The sequence below is a fragment of the Onychostoma macrolepis genome, chromosome 09 (genome assembly GCF_012432095.1).
Source record: "Onychostoma macrolepis isolate SWU-2019 chromosome 09, ASM1243209v1, whole genome shotgun sequence".
Lineage (NCBI taxonomy): Eukaryota > Metazoa > Chordata > Actinopteri > Cypriniformes > Cyprinidae > Onychostoma > Onychostoma macrolepis.
In genome coordinates, this window is record NC_081163.1 from 3,801,873 (window position 1) to 3,821,479 (window position 19,607).

A 19,607-nucleotide genomic window follows, 5' to 3' on the forward strand; every position below is an offset into this window, starting at 1 on the left:
GCGCCATGCTCGAATTTCCCGTGAAAATCTACCCGTACCTCTCAAATTAGAAAACATTATTATAAGCTAACCGTTGTGAATCGGGCTAATAGTTTGATAGTTCTGAACACTGGCTGGTTATATGCTTGCTCAAATATTGATTTCGGATCATTTTTTAACCAAAAAAAGTTATGGACTGCAGCTTTAAAAATAACAATTGAAAAATGTAAAACATAATGAAAATAATTTATGTCTATGCAAAGCTCACATAGAATCTTAAAAAAAAAGATACTAGTATTTATCAGACACCTTTTTCCCTAAAAAGTAATTTATAGGGATTTTTCTAAGAAAGTCCCACTGGAGCATACTGAGGTTAAGTGCATTGCTCAAGGGGATGGTAGGAGAACTGGACTTTGCTCACAGCAAAACTTCACACCTGTGTGGAGCTGAACCTGCAACCTTTGCATTTGCAGAATATATGCTTAACGGTTACAACCAGGCCCACACAGCATGTGATATTCATCTTGTATGTTTGCTTATTAAATATTTGGCTAAAATGAGTTTACTTTCTGCTACCAATAAGAGTGTAGCATTCATTCTGCAAAATTTCCCCCCAAAAATCAGTGCAGAAAATGAAGAAGAAAAAAGAAAACACAGATGCAATCCAGTTTTAACCATTAAAAGACACTGGAGCATTTTGTTTTTAGACTTTCTGTGGGTATTAAAAAGTCTTAATTCGCCCTTCCACAAATTAAGGACCAAAAGTTCTTAAATCAGAGCTGAAAATCTTCAATTCATAAATGCATGGCATTAATTGTTGCATGCTGTGCAAAAAAAATTAAGTGTTTTACAGTGTTTTTGTTTTGCTTTCCAGACCAAATATCTAAACCTCCTGAAATCTGTATACTTTTACTTGAGGTACAAATTGAAGATATGACGTGTACGTTTATGAGAAACTGAACAAAATGAAGTGACTTTGTTTAAAACAAGAACGAACATCTGTCAGTGGGGTTTGAAAACTCTTTCTCTTTGAATTAAGGTTTTTCTCAGCCCATTGTCAGATACTTCATTTTGATCCTAAAATGATCAAGACTTCTTGTTTTATGTCATTTTGCTTCTCAAGTAAATGTATCTTGATTTAAAAAACCTTGAACATTTGCACTGGAAAACCAGACAAAAATACTGACGAAGAACATAATTTTTAGACATTTACATTTAGAGACCATATTGACATATTGCATTCCATTCCATTTTTACTTGGTCTTAATAAGGTCTTAAAAAGTCTTACATTTACCATCATAAAGCCTGCAGAAACTCTGGCCTCAGAATAAAGGCAACAATTATGAATGATTTTCTTCATTTTACCTCACAATTAACGTCTCCAAGCCGAGCGAGAACATCTCAGAGCTTTGGTCCAAGCGTTTGATTAGAGCCTCTTAGACACAAATCAGCGAGGGCAGCGGTGCCTAATTATTATTGTTGTTTTTCCCCTTTTTTAGCAATGATATTCATAACGGTTAAGTATTCTGGAATACACTTTCCACATTTCATTTGAGATTAAGACACTTGGCAATTAACAATCAGTAATCAGTCTGTTTTACAAATGTTACTTTCCGCAGTGATTCTCGCACTATTAATTTAATCACATATCAAAATCTGTGCCACAGGATGTGATAGAAGTGAATCAGGAAGCACTTAAAATATTGATTGCCAGAATTAGCCCACAGGTCAGGCCGGGGCCAGAAACACAACTCAGGGCTCGGAGAGGGCAGCGGCGCACCATAATGGGGGCCAGGCACTTCCAGACTACACTTGAGTTTGCAATCTGTGATTAGTGGCCACTTCAAAATGCGTGCATGCTTCGAAGCACAATCTCTCTTTCTCTCACTCTCTAGCGCTGGCTAGTAAAATAAAAGTTGGTGATTGGATAAACAGCACCAGATTACTGTGCTGGAAAATGAAAACATATGCGCTATTTGCATGTTAATGAGCTGGTGAGGTCTGAGAAATAAATGGCTCTCGAAATGCACAGACGATAAACAACAACAGCTCTGGTCTGAATAATACACTAAATGACCATGTTGGTTAGAAGGGCTGGGCGATATAGCTGAGAAAAATTTTCTCAGTCCTTTTTAGCCATTTAGTGTATATGAAATGTATGTATGGCTTAAAAAGGGTGTTTTTTTAATAATAAAATTTAAAATATACAGATTTTCATACCATAAAAACTATAAACATAAAATGCTTTAAATATAAATAATATATGTAAATGTACATGTACATATGTATTACAATTATTATTATTAATAACAATATAGTTGTTATACAAATAAATTTGAAAATATAAAATGTATACAATTTATTCATGACAGTGGTGTAGTGTGTATAGTGTAGTTAAAATAAAATAAAATAAAATAAATTAAATATGTTTTTATTGCCATCAAAATCATCACTAATTTTGGGATTATTCAGTGTAGTATTCATAGATAGATAGATAGATAGACAGAATAATAGATAGATAGAACGACAGAATGATAGATAGATAGATAGACAGACAGATAGATAGATAAATAGATAGATAGATAGATAGATAGATAGATAGATAGATAGATAGATAGATAGATAGATAGATAGATAGATAGATAGATAGATAGATAGATAGAATGACAGAAAGAATGACAAAGATAGATAGATAGATAGATAGATAGATAGATAGATAGATAGATAGATAGATAGATAGAATTCTATATAGAATGATAGAACGATAGACAGACAGATAGATAGATAGATGGATAGATGGATAGATAGATAGTGTAGGTCGATGAGCTATATGTGTTTTTATGTGTATTTATTATTACATGTATTTTCTATCTCTGAAGTTTTGATGTATGCATGTCATATACATTATAGGAGATGATGATAGTATAGTACACTATGTTTATAATGAGAGGAATAGAAGCATGTGACATGTTTATTGTTATAGTTTGTCTGTAGTATGTAGACAAACTTCAAGCTTCATGTTTCCAATCATTCTGAGAATATCACGCGTCAATAAGCCGCGCGTGAAATTAATGCGCGGAGAAACAAGAGGCGGGTGCACGTCGGGAAACGCTGTTCAATTAAACGCGAACGAATGGCGTCCAATGCAACAGAGAATACGGCCGCGTACACAGAGTGACACGGCAGCACGCCGCCTCTAATTCAGCAGCGCTTCATGCTATACAATTTAGTTAATGCGTTTTCTCTTGCTCTTTAAAACAGTCGCGCATTCAAATGTGCCAGCGTAATCTCTATGACAGAAGTCATTAATTATGGTCGTCAGACGATCCTTGTTTCTTCACAACATCTCTGATTAAAATTTCACACTTTGCAATGATGTGCGATGGAGCCACTAGCTGTGAAATTTCCCAACGCAGTCAATGAGCTTCACTTCGTATCCTTCAGAGATTCATCAAGCAGAAAAAAAACGATGACTTACGGCCCGCCACAGTCAAATCAAAGCCCTTAAGTGCTTGAGGAAAAGCTTTATTTACATGCAAATGGTAATATATCTGGAGTTTGTGTTCATTAAAATATTGTGCAAATGAGGGAACAACAAAGCAATAACTTCTCTTCTTATTCATGGGTTCAAATTTCATATTTGGGAAGTTTAATTAAGCAATAGATTACGTTCTGAAGGGAACGTTGGACCTAATGAATCCCGCGAGACGGCCGATAAACACAGCAATAGTATCAAAGCATCCGTCTCTTTAATGGATGGGTAAATTAGGGATGTAAATGCTCTTGGGTGCTTCTTTGCATTGCTCGTGGGAATGTTTAGCAGATAAAGATGACACTTACATAACCTGCATTATACCAGGCTTCTTTATTTATTTAACTGTTTGTTTTGAGCTTGTGAGTGCTATTTTTGGTATGCAAATGAAGGACAAGGACAAATGACACCGAGTTTTGCCGTCTTCCTATATGTCATTTAATGAGAATGGATGTGGCAAAATATGTTAAAGAAACTTTCCAAAGCCGGTTTGTATCTGTCCTCGCAGTATAGTGGCTTTGCTCAGCGCTGTTTTCTGTGTACAGTATCAGGAGAGAAATCTGCACAGATCAAGCACCGTTTACAAGTGAAAACCGTTCTAAACAAGTATTATGTATTTGGATTATGGAATCTATTTTAAGTTAAAACACCTTAATAATGGACTGATTAATAATTAATAATATGGATTAATAATCCACTCACTTCACAATGCATTAACTGATGGACTGGAGTGGTGTGGATTAGTTGTGGATTATTGTGATGTTTTTATCAGCTGTTTGGACTCCCATTCTGACGGCACCCATTCACTGCAGAGGATCCACTGATGAGCAAGTGATGGAATGCTGAATTTTGCCAATTTTTTTAAAATTGGACAGTGAGGGTAAATTTTCAGATAATTTTGAATTTTGAGTGAACTATTTCTTTAATTGCAAACTGAAAGTGACTTTTTCAGGCAATTAAATGCAGGTCATTTAAAATTAAATGAAAATATATTATAATTAAAATTACTGGTGATATTAAATGCATGGAGTGTTTTTGACCCACTTGAGTAGTACATCTTTATATAGAATTTCATAATTACCTTTGTTGTCTTTTAAATACGGTTTAAGTGTGTAAAGATTTACGTGTTAAGTAGTCATGAAAGTACACTTAACTGGCTTTTTATTTCATTAATATTATATTGTCTGCATGTCGTTTTTTTTAAAGACACTTTTAAGATTTTAAGTACACTACTAAGTGCAATTTAAAAGAATTAAACACACTTCTTTTTCACAAGTGTATGCACAGAAAATATCAATGTGTATTTACTTATTGCAGTATTGTTTCCATCCATCACATTCTGATTGAATCAGACAGTTACTGTTTGCTTGCTAGAAAAAGTTCCCATCCAAATTCATAAATAAAGACAAGTGAAGTCGATTCTCACTGTAAATAATGCAGCTTCTCCTCTTTTTAAACTCCAGGCCTGAGGATTGCGGGAATCTGGCTTTCCATCTCCACTTTTACCAGCCGGCAGAACAATGAAGTCCACACCTCTGTTTGAATCCATCCTGCAATTTCTGAAACAGTGGAGTCAGTGAACCCTGCTAGACCGCGTGATGGAACTGTGCGGTACGTGCCTTTGGTGTGGAGCTCTCATACGTGAGCGTTGTTTATCTCTGTAAGGCCCAGTTGATTGCATGCCTCCCCGAGACTCGGCGGCCCCCGCTGCGCTCAGCAGTGTGAAGACGTCGGGGCCAGTTGAGTGGTGGTCAGTAGCTGTCAATCACAATGCCAGGGATCAGGTACTTGCCATCATTCTGAAGCCCTGCGTTAGATTCCAGGCTCTGCTCTCTCATCTGGTGTTTGAGACGATATGGTTGAACTGGTCCTGATGGATTTGGCTGAGGGCTTGATTTTTCACTAGACTTACTCAGATGTTTGGACTGTAGTGGGTTTCCACATTCCACTCACATTCAAATTTCAAATTTCAATATTTGAAATCCAAAGCTCTTTTTTAACATTGAAATTATTAGTAGTATTTTGCCTACATAAAAAGTGTGTGTCTATCTATCTATCTATCTATCTATCTATCTATCTATCTATCTATCTATCTATCTATCTATCTAAATAGATATAGATTTTTTCATACTATGAATACTATAAATATATAGAATGTAAAATATATTATCATTATTATTATTAATAATAATAAGACTATATTTACATTGATAAATATTAAGTTTAATGCTTTACTGTGAATACCTTACATATAAAATACTATAAATATTATGTAAAATTATGTTATCATATTTCGTTTTAAAAGAATATATACAATACTTTCATACTATAACGACTGAATATATAAAATATAAATATATTTACATTTATACATATTAAAAGTTTCATACTTTACAGAATGTAAAATATATTATTATTATTATTATTAATAATAATAATAATAAGAAGAAGAATATATTTACATTTATAAATATTAAGTTTAATGCTTTACTGTGAATACCTTTCATATAAAATACTATAAATATTAATTATGTAAAATTGTTATCCTATTTCGTTTTAAAAGAATATATAAAATACTTTCATACTATAATGACTGAATATATAAAATATAAATATATTTACATTTATACATATTAAAATTTTCATACGTTACTGTAAATACTGTACAAAAATACAGTATTATATATTATATATGTAATTTTTCATAATTGATGTTTATAGTATTTTATATATTATACAAATTAAATAATAATAAAATATTTACATTTAAAAATAAATGTTACAACTTTCATACTTTAATGTAAATAGTATATATAAAATATACTATAAATATGAATTATGTAAAATTATATGTAATTTTGCATTATTTATATTTATAGTATTTTATATATTGTAAAATTAATAATATTTACATTTAAAAATAAATATGACAACATTCACACTTTACTGTAAGTACTATAAATAGAATATACTATAAATCTAAATTATGTAATATATATATATATATATATATATATATATATATATATATATATATATATATATATATATAAAATACTTTTATAATAATAATAATAATAAATTATGATACAAATATAAATATATTTACAAATAAATTTAAAAACTTCAGTTTACTCATGACAGTAAAAAAATGTTTAACAGTTCATTCTAGTTAAAAAAGCACTTGTTGTAACCCAGTATTCCTGTGCACTTTGTATTTTTTGTAATATTTAGAACATCATGACATTAGCTTAGCAGCATACTAATAGGCTAGCTTTATTGTCGAGTCAAGCTTGTGTGGCATGCAGAGTCATTACCTAGTGTTCCACCATTAGGATACTGCCTTAGTAGGCAGCAGACAGCAAGACGGCTCACTAGGTTCAACAATGCTGTGCAACTTTTTAGAGTCAAGCTGTTAAAAGGGGGCATATGTTTGTTTGATTGAGGATGACAGCTTGTTTTTCTCTATGAGAGTGTGTGAGGCGTCCACGCTGCTGAAGTAAGAAGTGAGGCAATCTATTCTTTACCTGCTGTGGCCTCACAACCAGACGCTGTGAGCCGGTGCAAACTCCCAAACACACACACATCCTCGCAAAACACACTCCCAACCCAGATACGAACGCATTGATTATTTGATCTATACAGCGCTGGAAGCCTAAGACGCTGTTTTCTTGATATGAAGTAAACAGAGCGTCTGACAGTAGCGTCGTCCTCTGTGTTTCATTTGCGCTGTGGCCTTTCTGACGCCGTTCCTGACCTCGTCCCTCATCTAATTTCCCCCATCACATTCAGATCAGACGGCCAGCGGTCAGCCTCATTAGGGCCAATGTTTTAAATCACCTCTCGCATGGCTCTTCGCCGGCCTGCGCCCCGTCTCTCTTGAATCATCAGCATTTAAATTTGGCTCCGGTGATTGCGGTTGCAGGTGGTAATACATTAAGGGACTGAGGCGGTTGGCTACGCCGGGCTGAAAGCACCTTTTCCTATTTGTGCTAAGTTCGCCTGTGCATTCTCAGGCATGTAGCCTCCTAATTAGGCCGCTAGTTTCGGCTGTTGTCATATTCAGCCGGGGCAATTTGGTCTGTGTTGTACAACTCGCTGATTCTATATCACAACAGCGTTTCTATAGGTATAAGACGGTGAACTGGTAAATTATGTCACGGGCTGGGGGAATTTCAAGGAGAGACGCTGCCTTAATTCCTGCTGCGAGAAAGCCACAGTTCATTTTAAGCTTTACGGGCTCCGGAGCCAACGGGGACTACTTTAAACCTGCTCTTCAGACTAGAAAACCAGACGTTCAATTTAAAGCAATAGACTCAAAATGGGAAATGAGATATTAGAGAACTGAAAAAGTCACAACATCAAAAGACAAAAAAATGACTTTCAAGAATTCACTGAATTCCCATATTGATCAATATGTATATATTTTGTCTATGATAGTCTATATATATATATATATATATATATATATATATATATTTGAGTGTATATAAACAGTATATACTGTATAGCACTAAAAGTGGTTCTTTGGCTCGTAATCATAGGGCAACCACTTTTGGTGCTTCAGTGGTTCTTCAGCGGTTCTTCACCGGTTCTTTGGCATGACTGAGGGGCTATATAGCACTGCTACCATATACAGAACCTGTTAAGCTCCTGTATGGTTCTTCAGCGGTTCTTCAGTGGTTCTTTGGGGTGATTAAGGTGCTATATAGCACCACTGCCGTACAAAGAACCTGTTAAGCCCCTTTAAAGGTTCTTTACGAGCCAAAGAACCACTGTTGGTGCTGTTTAGCACCATTTTTGTTGAAGAAATACAATACAATATGGCACCTCTTATGGTTCTACATAGCACCATTTGACAAAGATGCTGTATAGCACCTTTAAAGATATGGTGCTATATAGCACCAAAAGTGGTTCCCCTATGATTACGAGCCAAGAACCACTTTTAGTGCTATATAGCACCATTTTAGAGTGATATATATCATGTAAATGTGCATTTTCTATTAATAATAATAAAATATATAAATTAAAATATAATTTACTATTTATTATTTAATAAATCTAACTTCTCTCTATATGTGTATGTTGCTGATTTTGAGTAGTAATTTTGATTGTTTTTTTCTAGTTATTTAAAATGAATGACCCGCAAACCATTTTTGCGTCGCAACAAGTTGAGAACCACTGCTCTAATCTAAACGTCTACAGTAAATACAGCCCTGAACGGACGTGCACAAAGATGCATTTTTCTGCAGTAACTTCAGAAAGCATGTCACACGTTTCCCCAAATCGACTGCAAGTGCGGATAAAAAGCCGCCTGACATCCAGCCGAGGGAAAATCCGCTTGAAATGACACCAATCAGTGTGTGCGAGTGTCAGAATCCACAGTCTTAGAGCAAAGAGAGAGCCTTTGTCCAATAGAGCTCAATCTCGCCCGCCCTCCCGAGGCTTTCGGAGGCGGGGGGAGCGGATTACGGGTTTCCCCCAGCACTCGGCCTAAGGCCCATCCAGGCGTCGATCCCTCGGCTCACAGCCCATGGAGCAACCCACCAGGCAGCCAGAGAGCAAAGAGACACTGGGGACTCGTCTAATTGTCCATGCTCTCAGCAGCGCTCGAGCAGCTCAGCGCCAAACGCAGAAACCCCCCTCATCTTCTTCCTCCACCGTTCCCAAGACAGCGCCGGTCCTTCTTTCTTTTTCTCCCCCCTCCTTCTCTCATTGGATGGAGAGATTTAAAACGGAGAGCTTTGGTTTGAGGTTCTTAGGGACCGAGGCCCCCAAGTCCACCTGGAGATTCAGGAGAGAAGTCCAGAAATACTTCAATCAATATGGCTGCCTGCCAGTGCCATAGCAGAATAAGAAGGTCAGACCTCTCCACACTAGAGTTGCTGTGGCTCTGCGCGCTGCCCAAAGGACAAGCGCTCTCAAGCACAGTTTGTATTCATTTCTGAGTCTCAGCTTTAATAGAAAAGACACCTCCCCTGATAAATACACAAGCTCAGTTACAAACTAAGCTTACAAATAAACAAAGTAAGCTTTAAAGTGGTAGTTCACCTAAAAAATATTTCATATTCAGCCTCATTATTTTTTAATCTTCATGCATTTTTCCATACTTCGCAATGACCAAAAAGGAGAAAAATTACCATAAGTGCATCATAACAGTAGTCCATCACTGGTTCTTTATTGGCATTTTGCGGCAAGTTCTTCACACTAAGAACACAAGTGGTTCTTTTAAAGGAATAGTTCACCCAAAAATGAAAATTTGCTGAGGATTTACTCGCTCTCAGGCCATCCAAGATGTAGATGAGTTCGTTTCTTCATCAGAACAGATTTGGAGAAATGCAGCATTACATCATTTACTCACCAATTCATCCTCTGCAGTGTATGGGTGCCGTCAGAATGAGAGTCCAAACAGCTGATAAAAACATCACAATAATCCACAAATAATCCACATCAATCCAGTTCATTAATTAACATCTTGAGAAGCCGAAAGCTGCATGTTTATAAGAAACAAAACCATAATTAAGAAGTTTGTAACTTCAAACCGTTGCTTCTGGCCAAAATAGTCCATAATAGCGATTCCTCCAGTGATAAAGTCCATTCCTTGTTGTCCTCAAACATTTAAATCCACCTGCATGTTTGTTTAGAGATGTTTTTACTTGTAAAAGGTGATTGATCTGTGCATATTGGACTGAAGTGGACTGAAGTGGTTTGGATTACTTGTGGATTATTGTGATGTTTTTATCAGCTGTTTGGACTCTCATTCTGACGGCACCCATTCAATGCAGAGGATCCATTGCTGAGCAAGTGACGGAAAGCTACATTTCTCCAAATGTCTACCCATGAAGAAACAAACTCATCTTCATCTTGGATGGCCTGAGGGTGAGTACATTGTCTGCAAATTTTCATTTTTGGCTGAACTATTCCTTTAAATTTTGATCTCACACAAAAGATGTTTTTCATTTTATTCAATAGTCATTTTTTCTACAATTTGCATTATGAGAAGTCCTATATTGATGTCTGAAGAGGCTTGACAGGATCCTGAGACTGAAGTGCAAACGTCACTGGAGTGACTTTCAGGCGGCTTGTAGATAAAGGTCTCAACAGCGATGTTTTCCCATATGAGACCGTTCTGATTGGGAATTTTGATTGATCTTTATTGAAGCATCACCTGACAGACTACCTCCTCTCAGTGAGGGCTAAAAAGAAGAGACGTTTGTCCTGGACATATTACAAATATCACCATGTTTCCTGCTGACTGTCACACACACTACCCAGACCACACGCTGACACGGCTGCACACAGCGGCTCCGCTCAGCAGAGATTGTGTGCAATGATCTGAGACTCCAGTGTGGTGAATAGTCAGTACCGAGAGGAGCAGCACATATTGTTTCCCGGCGATGCTGCTAGTCTCCTTCCTGTTTTATTTATTGTATCAGAAATAATGCCTGCCAATGAAGAGCTGGGAGGGTCAGGCCAGTGTGGCCGTTTCTCTGTGTGTTTGTTCACTGACGCAGGTTAATGTGGAGAACTGGAGAAACGCTTCTGTGCTTTTTGTATGAATATGAATAACCGTGAGGTGCAATCGGCCAGAAGTATATTAAACCCAGTGAGTGGAAAGAAAGCCACGAGCGGCGTAGTTTTGCCCTTTACCCTCCAACATCTTTAAAATCTAGCAGTGCTTCAGGTGTGATGTGTGTAAGATGCCAATGATAAAATAAAACAATGAAAGGCACTTGAGTCAGTGCGTTAAAGTGATTTTACTGTGGGTACGAGCTGTTCAAGCAAGACTTTTTCACCACAGGAGTAATAAAAAAAAAACCCTCTTTGTCATTGCCAGTTTACAAGTTTATATCTCACATATTTAATTTACATAGTTCATTGGTCAATGTCTTGTTTGCACCTTTATTTTTTCACAATTCAGAATTTATATCTCACAATTGCAAGTTCATATCTCATATTTGACTCACAATTGCAATTTTGTATCTCACTTAATTTGTCACAATTGCAACTTTATTTAACTTTGTCTCAAAATGTAATTTATCTCAACTTAATTTCTCATAATTGCGACTTTAAAATTGCATAATTTTGACTTTATATCTCACAAAGTGACAATTTTTACAATTGTGACTGCATCTCACAGTTGCAATTTTAGTTCTCATAATTATGATTGAACTTTTTGTCATGACTTTATTTCTCATTATTGGTTGTCTTACAATTATTGATTATCCTACAGGTTTCTACATAACTTTATCTCAGAACAAATTCTGGGATTAATTTCTCAACGGAATTTCTCATAACAGCAACTTGAACTGCTACTTTATTTTTCATAATTGTGTAATTTTATATCTCACAAAGTGGTTTTATTGTTATATTTTTGACTATATCTCACAATTGCAATTCCATATCTCACTTTCTGATAATTATTACGAATTATTTTCGTTATCTCAGAATTAATCTCAACCTAATTTCTCGTAATTGCAACTTTATTTTTATAAGTGATTTTGTTCTCACAGTTGCCTTTTTTTTTTTTTTTTTTTCACAGATAGATGTGTTCATTTGGCAAAGAAACCATTGATAATGTTTGATAACTGTTTCTCAACTTTATTGTAAAAACCTGAAACAATCCAAATAACCAGATATTTTTGTTGTATTTCCCAACAATACAAGCGCAGCCACTTTTGCAAAGTTTGCAAGAGGCTGAGGGTCAACCGTGGGTCGTCTTAAATCTGAACGCTCGTGCCTTCCCCGTCGATCCCGAGAGATTGTGCCGTGCTGGAGCCTCTGAATGGCTGACACAACCCAAATTAGACAACCCACATCCTCTGGTACAGCTCTTATTGTCAGACCATTGTGAAAAAGAATGAGAGCTAAAATGCGCGAGCCTCGCGTGGCCGTCACGCCGGAGGCAGTGCAGCGAGAGGACAGCTTCACAATACTCGCTAACTGAGCTATGACAGGCTAATTATTGGCCCACTGTTGTAAAATTCTCTCTACATAGGTCACTTGGACAGTGTAATTAAAAATGCATTACAGATTCTTTTTATTGAAGCAATTAAATCAAAAAAGCAAAAAGTAATTAAGCAGCGAGGTAATGATAGTGTTAGTCAACAACGTTTATTTGAGAGATGAGCTGTGTTTGCTCAGCCTCTTAACGCATCGCGCTGTTGTATTTATAGCCGGCGATTTGATGAATGTGTCACGCAAGCCTTCAGTAAGAGCCAATTATGTTGATAATGTCAAATTTTGAGCAAAATTACTTTTATGGCTGTATTGTCATCTAGGAGGTAATTGGAGGAGCGGGTTCTGAGCACGATTCAAATCGTGAAGTGTACTTTAGCGTATTACGCCATTCGAAAATACTGCCGTTCCATTTGTGCCACCAGGTTTATAATTACATTAAATTGCTTGTCTTATCAGCACTTAAAGAGCCGGGATTATCAGAGTCGGGGCTGTTCCGGCCTTGCCAAATACCTCGCGGGCGTTTGCCCACAGCCTGCGGAAAGAGAAGAAGAAGAAAGAAGATAATATTCCGAGGTTAAAAACCACAATTTCCTCTTTAAAGAGGGGCTCTGTGTGGAGGAGTCATCATATTAAAGCGCACAAAGCTTTGTGAGGTAAATCAGTCTGACTTTGAGTGTGGGAGGCATTAACATCCACTTGACTTTGAGTGTGGCTGGATCTTGCTGCCGACGTATACGTGGAGCTGACACATCAGAGCCCCGCATCTCTGTTATTATGTCAGGTAACTGAATTCTGATGATATGGAAATGCCGAGAGGCGGGCGGATCGGCGACGCTGGCCTAGTTAGCATATGGAAGGCGCGGGTCCTCGCCGTCCTGGGCCGCCATTAGAATTCACTGCGTGTGCCACGCCGCAACGGAAATACTAATGTAATTGTCAGGTGTGGGGAAAAAAGCTGTACGCCAGCTATTAAGGTCAAATTTACATTCCTAACGAGGACAAAAAAAAAAGGACTCAACAATCTCATTTCTCATGCTTCAGGGATGTGTATTCCGAAACCTATTTTTATTTTAGCTTATTTTCCGTTTTTACTTTCATTTTAGTTCATGTTGTATTTTTTAAAATATGTCTAAATAGTATTGATTATTTTTAGTTTATTTAGCTACATGAAAATGACATAAAATCATTAGTTCATCAGTTAACATTTATTTTATTTTAAGTAGTAATTTTTTTTATATAGTTTTAGTTTTAGTTAATGATAATAACCGTGCTGCGTAGTCAGATGTAAGATGCTTTTTTCATTGAGAAAGGATGAGCATGAAGCCAGTTAAAGTCTTTATGTGTGTTCACAATCAGTTTTAGCATTTTATCCTCAAGAGATGTTTAATGCTGCTGCCATGCTGGTTCATTTTACAGCTGCCGAGATGATAATACCTCAGTATTACTTTTAATGTGTAAGTGAAAACTGTCTGCACCATGTATGCCATCAGATAACAGGGCACATTCTTAGAATTTTGAATAACGTTCCGGAAATGTTCTCTCAAAGTTATGAACAAACATTCTTAATAGAATGTTCGTTCAGTGTGTTCTCAAAATGTTAGCACAAAACTGTCGGTTCATGGAACTTTTTTCCTGAAATGTTTTAGTTGGACGTTCATGTAACATTTTTTTAAAATGTTACTACTTGTTTCAGAACGTTCAGAGAACATTCAAAAGTATCATTCCCATAATGTGTGCAAAATGATAAAATGGAATGTTTGTGTAACCAAGAGAAAACATTTTGAAATAACATTTTCATAATTTAATGGGAGCGTTAGCAAATCGGTTCAATATAAATCCTTGCATTCAATTTTGCACTGACAAAAATATGACTATATAACATCAGAGACCAGGGCTAATTGTCATGCTTTTTACTACAGTGAACGTTTCTCAAGGTAGACTTAAGTAAATTTTTGCATGGACTAAAACCTTGACTATCAAAAGTCTTAATGGGGTAAGTTGTCACAATGCACACCTGCGATTATGCATTACAGCACGATTGTAGAATACTGCTATCTAATGTGATTTACACTGCATTCGGCAACAGTTATGAAACAATAATTGTTGCTATTCATCGACAAAAGTGCAATAGGTAGCATTAAACTTTCAAACCATTGTTTTAAGTGACAGATATTAATACAGTGTATAAAATCACATCATCTAAAACACATTTTACAATTTGCCCTGACTATTTATTTATTAACTAGAAACCTACATGCAAAACCAGCTGCAAAACATAATTGGGCTTTTGACCAAAACTGAAATATAGATCTTGTGACAACTAGCCCCGGTCTCCCCTATACAGTTATTTTTACTCAAAAAGATGAATGCTGCACACAGCTGAATGGAGGTGTGAACAGACTCAGATGTCAGTAATGATGCTGTCCGTGTGCTCATCTGCGTCTCCGGCGTGAGTGTTTGGCTCCACACAGCTCAACGAGAGACAACTGGCCTTCATGAGCTCTATTGTTATCATCCTTTGTCTTGTCATTGAGACAATCAACAGTAGAGGGCAGCTTGAATACACAAATAAATATATACTTCTATCAGTTAACACACACGCACACACACGTTCAAAGCCTCACTCGTGTGCTGTTCTCCAGAAACAGCAGCTTTTACATGAAGGCACAGTGATTGGCATATATATAGTCATATACTGTATGCTATGCAGTACAAACGTCAATGAAACATGTCAATAACATTCTGGATAAAATATGAAACTCAACATTTTTACAGATGGAAATTGGGTCATTGAAGTGCATTTTAAATTAATACTTAGTTTGAATGAAACTACTTTTGAATGGAACAATGAAAAACTAGCAATTTAAAAAAATATCACGTTTTTTTCTAACATTTTAGAGCTTGTTGGCTAAAACCAACACAATTTTACAATGTAATTGTGTGCAAGTCACTTACACGTGTAGACACCAATTTCCATCCTGTTAGTCTTTTGTAAAATCCCTTTAACAAAAAAGCCAGTTCCCTACTGACATAATTTTACAGGAAGTGACATCATTTTGTAGGGAAAACAACAGCACAGACGTTAGTGAGTTTTAGCAATGGATTTGATTAATTATGTGCTGTTTTGTGGTGTCCATCAGTTTGTATCACTCTAACAATCCATTTTCACTCAGAAGATTTTGTTTTGCTTCCTGCTCAATTTACTTAATTATAATGAGCTCATTTGAAGTAAATTGAGCAAGCAGCAAAAAAGGCATTGTTTTTAAGTGAGAATGAATAGTTTACTTAATCCACATATGCTGGGACTACATGGATAATTTTCATTTGCATTGAATGAACTGGCCAGGGGATTTGTAGTTCCCTGTATGCTTTGCATGAGATTAGATTGGGAGCGTAAATGCTGAAATTAAGTGTTGTTTTGAAGTTAAAAGGAGAACATTGCTAATGTTTAAGCTACAATTTTATGGATTTGGAAGAATTTCAGAAGTTTGGAGTCAGTATTTATTTATTGTTTTTGAAAGAAATGAATACTTAATTGAGCAAGGACACATTAAGTGGATCAAAAGTGACAGTAAAGACATAATGTTACAAATAAATGCTGTTCTTTTGAACTTTCTAGACTCCTAAAATAAAAATATATCATGATTTTCACAAATAAGATTAGTCTGGTTTCAATACTGATAACAATAAGAAATGTTTGTTGAGCAGCAAATCAGCATATTAGAATGATTTCTGAAGGATTGTGTGACCCTGGAGCACAAAACCAGTCTTAAGTCGCTGGGATATATTTGTAGCAATAGCCAAAAATACACTGTATGGGTCAAAATGATTGATTTTTCTTTTATGCCAAAAATCATTAGGACATTAAGTAAAGATCATGTTCCATGAAGATATTTTGTAAATTTCCTACTGTAAATATATCTAAACTTCATTTTTGATTAGTAATATGCATTGCAAAGAAATTCATTTGGACAACTTTAAAGGCGATTTTCTCAATATTTAGATTGTTTTGCACCCTCAAATAGTTGTATCTTGGCCAAATATTGTCCTACTGTATAAGTGAACAACCACTAGGGAAACTTTTCATACCTTTGTGATGTACAAACCATACATCAATGGAAAGCTTATTTATTCAGCTTTCAGATGATGTAAAAATCTCAATTTTGAAAAATTGACCCTTATGACTGGTTTTGTGGTCCAGGGTCACAAATGGAGTATGGCTGTTGTAATAATATTTCACAATAGTACTGTTTTAATATACTGATCGTGCAGCCTCCTTGAGCATAAGCGGCTTCTTTCAAAAAGATCTTACCGACCCCAAACTTTTCAACAGTAGTGAACGTCCTTGATTCACAACACAGTCATATTCATTTATAAGTTACTGTAAGTATGTTTTGAACGCAGTGTGTTTGTGCGTGGTCACAAACTGTTCTCCTCTCGTGCTTGTGGCCCCGCTGCAGCTCACAAGATGAATCTGCGTGTGTGTGTTTGTGTGCTCCATCACTGTCAGGCGCCTGGCGGTGGTCCTCCTTTCCCTCCGAACCGGGTACCAACTGCTGACCAGAATTATCCTTCACCAACAATCCCACGGCTTTAAATAAACAGAGCGCTCAGTGGCTTCGAAGTGCCGCCCATCCATCTTTAAGAATGAGAGTCACTTTTTCACTCTCCGTGAAGGCCGCCATTTTTAACAATCTGCCCTAATCATATATTTTGCACTCAGAGTAAATGCGCGGGAAGATACTGTAATTTTATTGTTAAGGGCGGCAGAGTAACAAAAGAGCTCTGTAACAGACACTGTTTACTGTTTTCAAACGTTTCTGGCGTGGCAAAAGAACAATATAATCAACAGAATATTTATTTTAATCAAACTGAAGAAAATCATCCCACCTTTCTTTGAAAGTCCTGACCAGCAACTTGTCTGTTTCTTTTAATATTTAGTTATATGTCTTATTATAGGGAGACGGAAAATGAGCACAGGTATGAAAAGTTTCCCTAGTGGTTGTTCACTTATACAGTTTTACCCTGGTCATTATTCAGAAATATATTCAGTATATTTTACTGAATGACCAGTCAGAATCAAGTATTCCAGAGGGGAGTGTCGTAATATCACATTTTGGTATCACAAATTCATGATTTTAAAATCAATTGAGTGTAACATTTATCATTCATCTGTTTACCCAGCTAACAAAAACATATTCTAAGAATATTTTGCTAATGTTCCCATTAAGTTAAGAAAATGAAGGTAACATTGCTATTTAACACATTATGGGGACATTACTTTAGAAGTTACATTACTTTAAAGACTCAGTTACATTAAAAAAAAAAAAATGTCCAACTAAAAAAACATTCAATTTTTTGAGAACATTATTACAGACCAGAGGACATTGCATTAGAATGTTTGTTTATAACTTTAAGAGAACCTTGCCAGAACGTTAGCCAAAGTTCTGAGAACATTCCCTGTTTAGCTGGGTAGATATTGGGTTTTATTCAAATGAAACATTGCATATTCATAAATATCTAATAAATAAGCCATCCCTAAAATGACACTCTACACAATTTTAGACATTGTGTTGGTTACATAAGCTCATATAAATTTAGATGAGCCATTTAAAAAATATCTGTTCAATTAATTCGCTTCACCTCTGTGATTTTTAATCACGCCTTCATGCATAAATGAAGTAAAAACACTTATGAAAAGACTGGTCGATTGAATTTTGACTTGTTAACAGGCCTGCGAAAAGGTAAAGGATTGTTTCTGTGTGATTTGACTGGTGTAATAATAACACTAGCTGATATTAAAGGCATACTGTAATAGAGACACGATTGATTGGATAGCTCCAGCAGCCATTAGTGAGGGGGTGGTGGGGAGCGCTGAGGTAAAATGATGGAGCTCCCCCCATGCAGAGGCCCTCGCTGTGGGGTGGGATGATCCCTGTGAGGGGGTAGCAGGGCCAGCGATGCTACATCTGATGGCAGTTTGAGAAACTACAGGAGGGATCTGTGTTAATTAGGCATTTTTCAGCACACTTGGCTCAGCCTGCCTGTGATATTATTATCTGGAGCATTTAATCTAAAAAATTCTTAAAACAGTTCAACATGAAATCAACACCGACCCTATTTATTTTTTAATTAATGCATGTTGCTGGTTTTATTGTGCATGATTCATCAGCACACGTTGTTCTGTTCTTTGAACAAAATGTAATGACTTTCTCCATTTCTGAAACAGCTTGCTTTCCAACTGACGTCATGAATCCCTCCTACTTTTCAAGCCCCATTCTGGTACGTAACGCCCATTTTTCACAATCAAATCAGCTCAAGTCTCGCCCTACAATGTTTCCCATTGAATAGGCTATCCTGTTTTGCTTGAAAATCTCAGATAACCAAAGTAACAAAAGTCAGATTGTTTTTGCTTATTTCCCATTTTTGAAGTGCATGAAAGTCAATAAAGCAATTCATATATAAACGTTATGCAATTTAATGTATTATAGCAGCAGTCAGAAGAGATTATATGCTAGACATTAATTTACAAATTTAGAATCAAAAATCTTGCATTCTCAAATACCGCCGTTTAGATTTGGTTTAGATTTTGTCCAGCGATTTAATTGCCTGTTAGTTGGATATTATTATACAAAGCAGCGTGCAGCAACACCGAATGCATTTCTTTTTTTAATGCATGTTGCTGATTTTATTGTGCATGATTCATCAGTACATGTTATATTCTGCATAAAAATGTTCTTTGACCAAAATATTATGACACTCTCCATTTCTGAAACAGCTTTCTTTCCAACAGATGTCATGAATCCGTCCTACTTTTCAGATCCCGTTCTGGAACATAACACCTATTTTTCACAATCCAATCAACTCAAGTGTCATTCTACAATATTTCTCATTCAATATCCTATTTTACTTGAAAAAAATGAAAGTCAGTAAAGCAACATATAGTCTTTAAGAACGTAAGATTTTTGGTTCTACATTTGGAAATTAATGTCTAGCATCTTTTCTGACTGCTGTCATAGTACATTAAATAGTACATAAAGTATATATATATATATATATATATATATATATATATTAGTACTGGGCAGCGATTAAATTTTTGAATCGTGATTAATCGCATGATTGTCTGCGATTA

General features: G+C 36.0%; 1 long non-coding RNA gene across 2 annotated transcripts in view; it reads left to right on the top strand.

The window, feature by feature from the left end:
- LOC131547114 (uncharacterized) overlaps positions 1-18,754 on the top strand; it is a 29,928-nt gene extending 11,174 nt beyond the window's left edge. The window contains exons 7-9 of one of the 2 annotated variants that reach the window (XR_009272849.1): positions 4,284-4,391; positions 4,975-5,122; positions 18,702-18,754. This is a non-coding gene — a long non-coding RNA (uncharacterized LOC131547114). Of the gene's footprint in view, positions 1-4,283; positions 4,392-4,974; positions 5,521-18,701 lie in introns of those variants that run through there. The other variant, XR_009272848.1, reaches the window with a different exon arrangement.
- Positions 18,755-19,607: the final 853 nt, after the last annotated feature.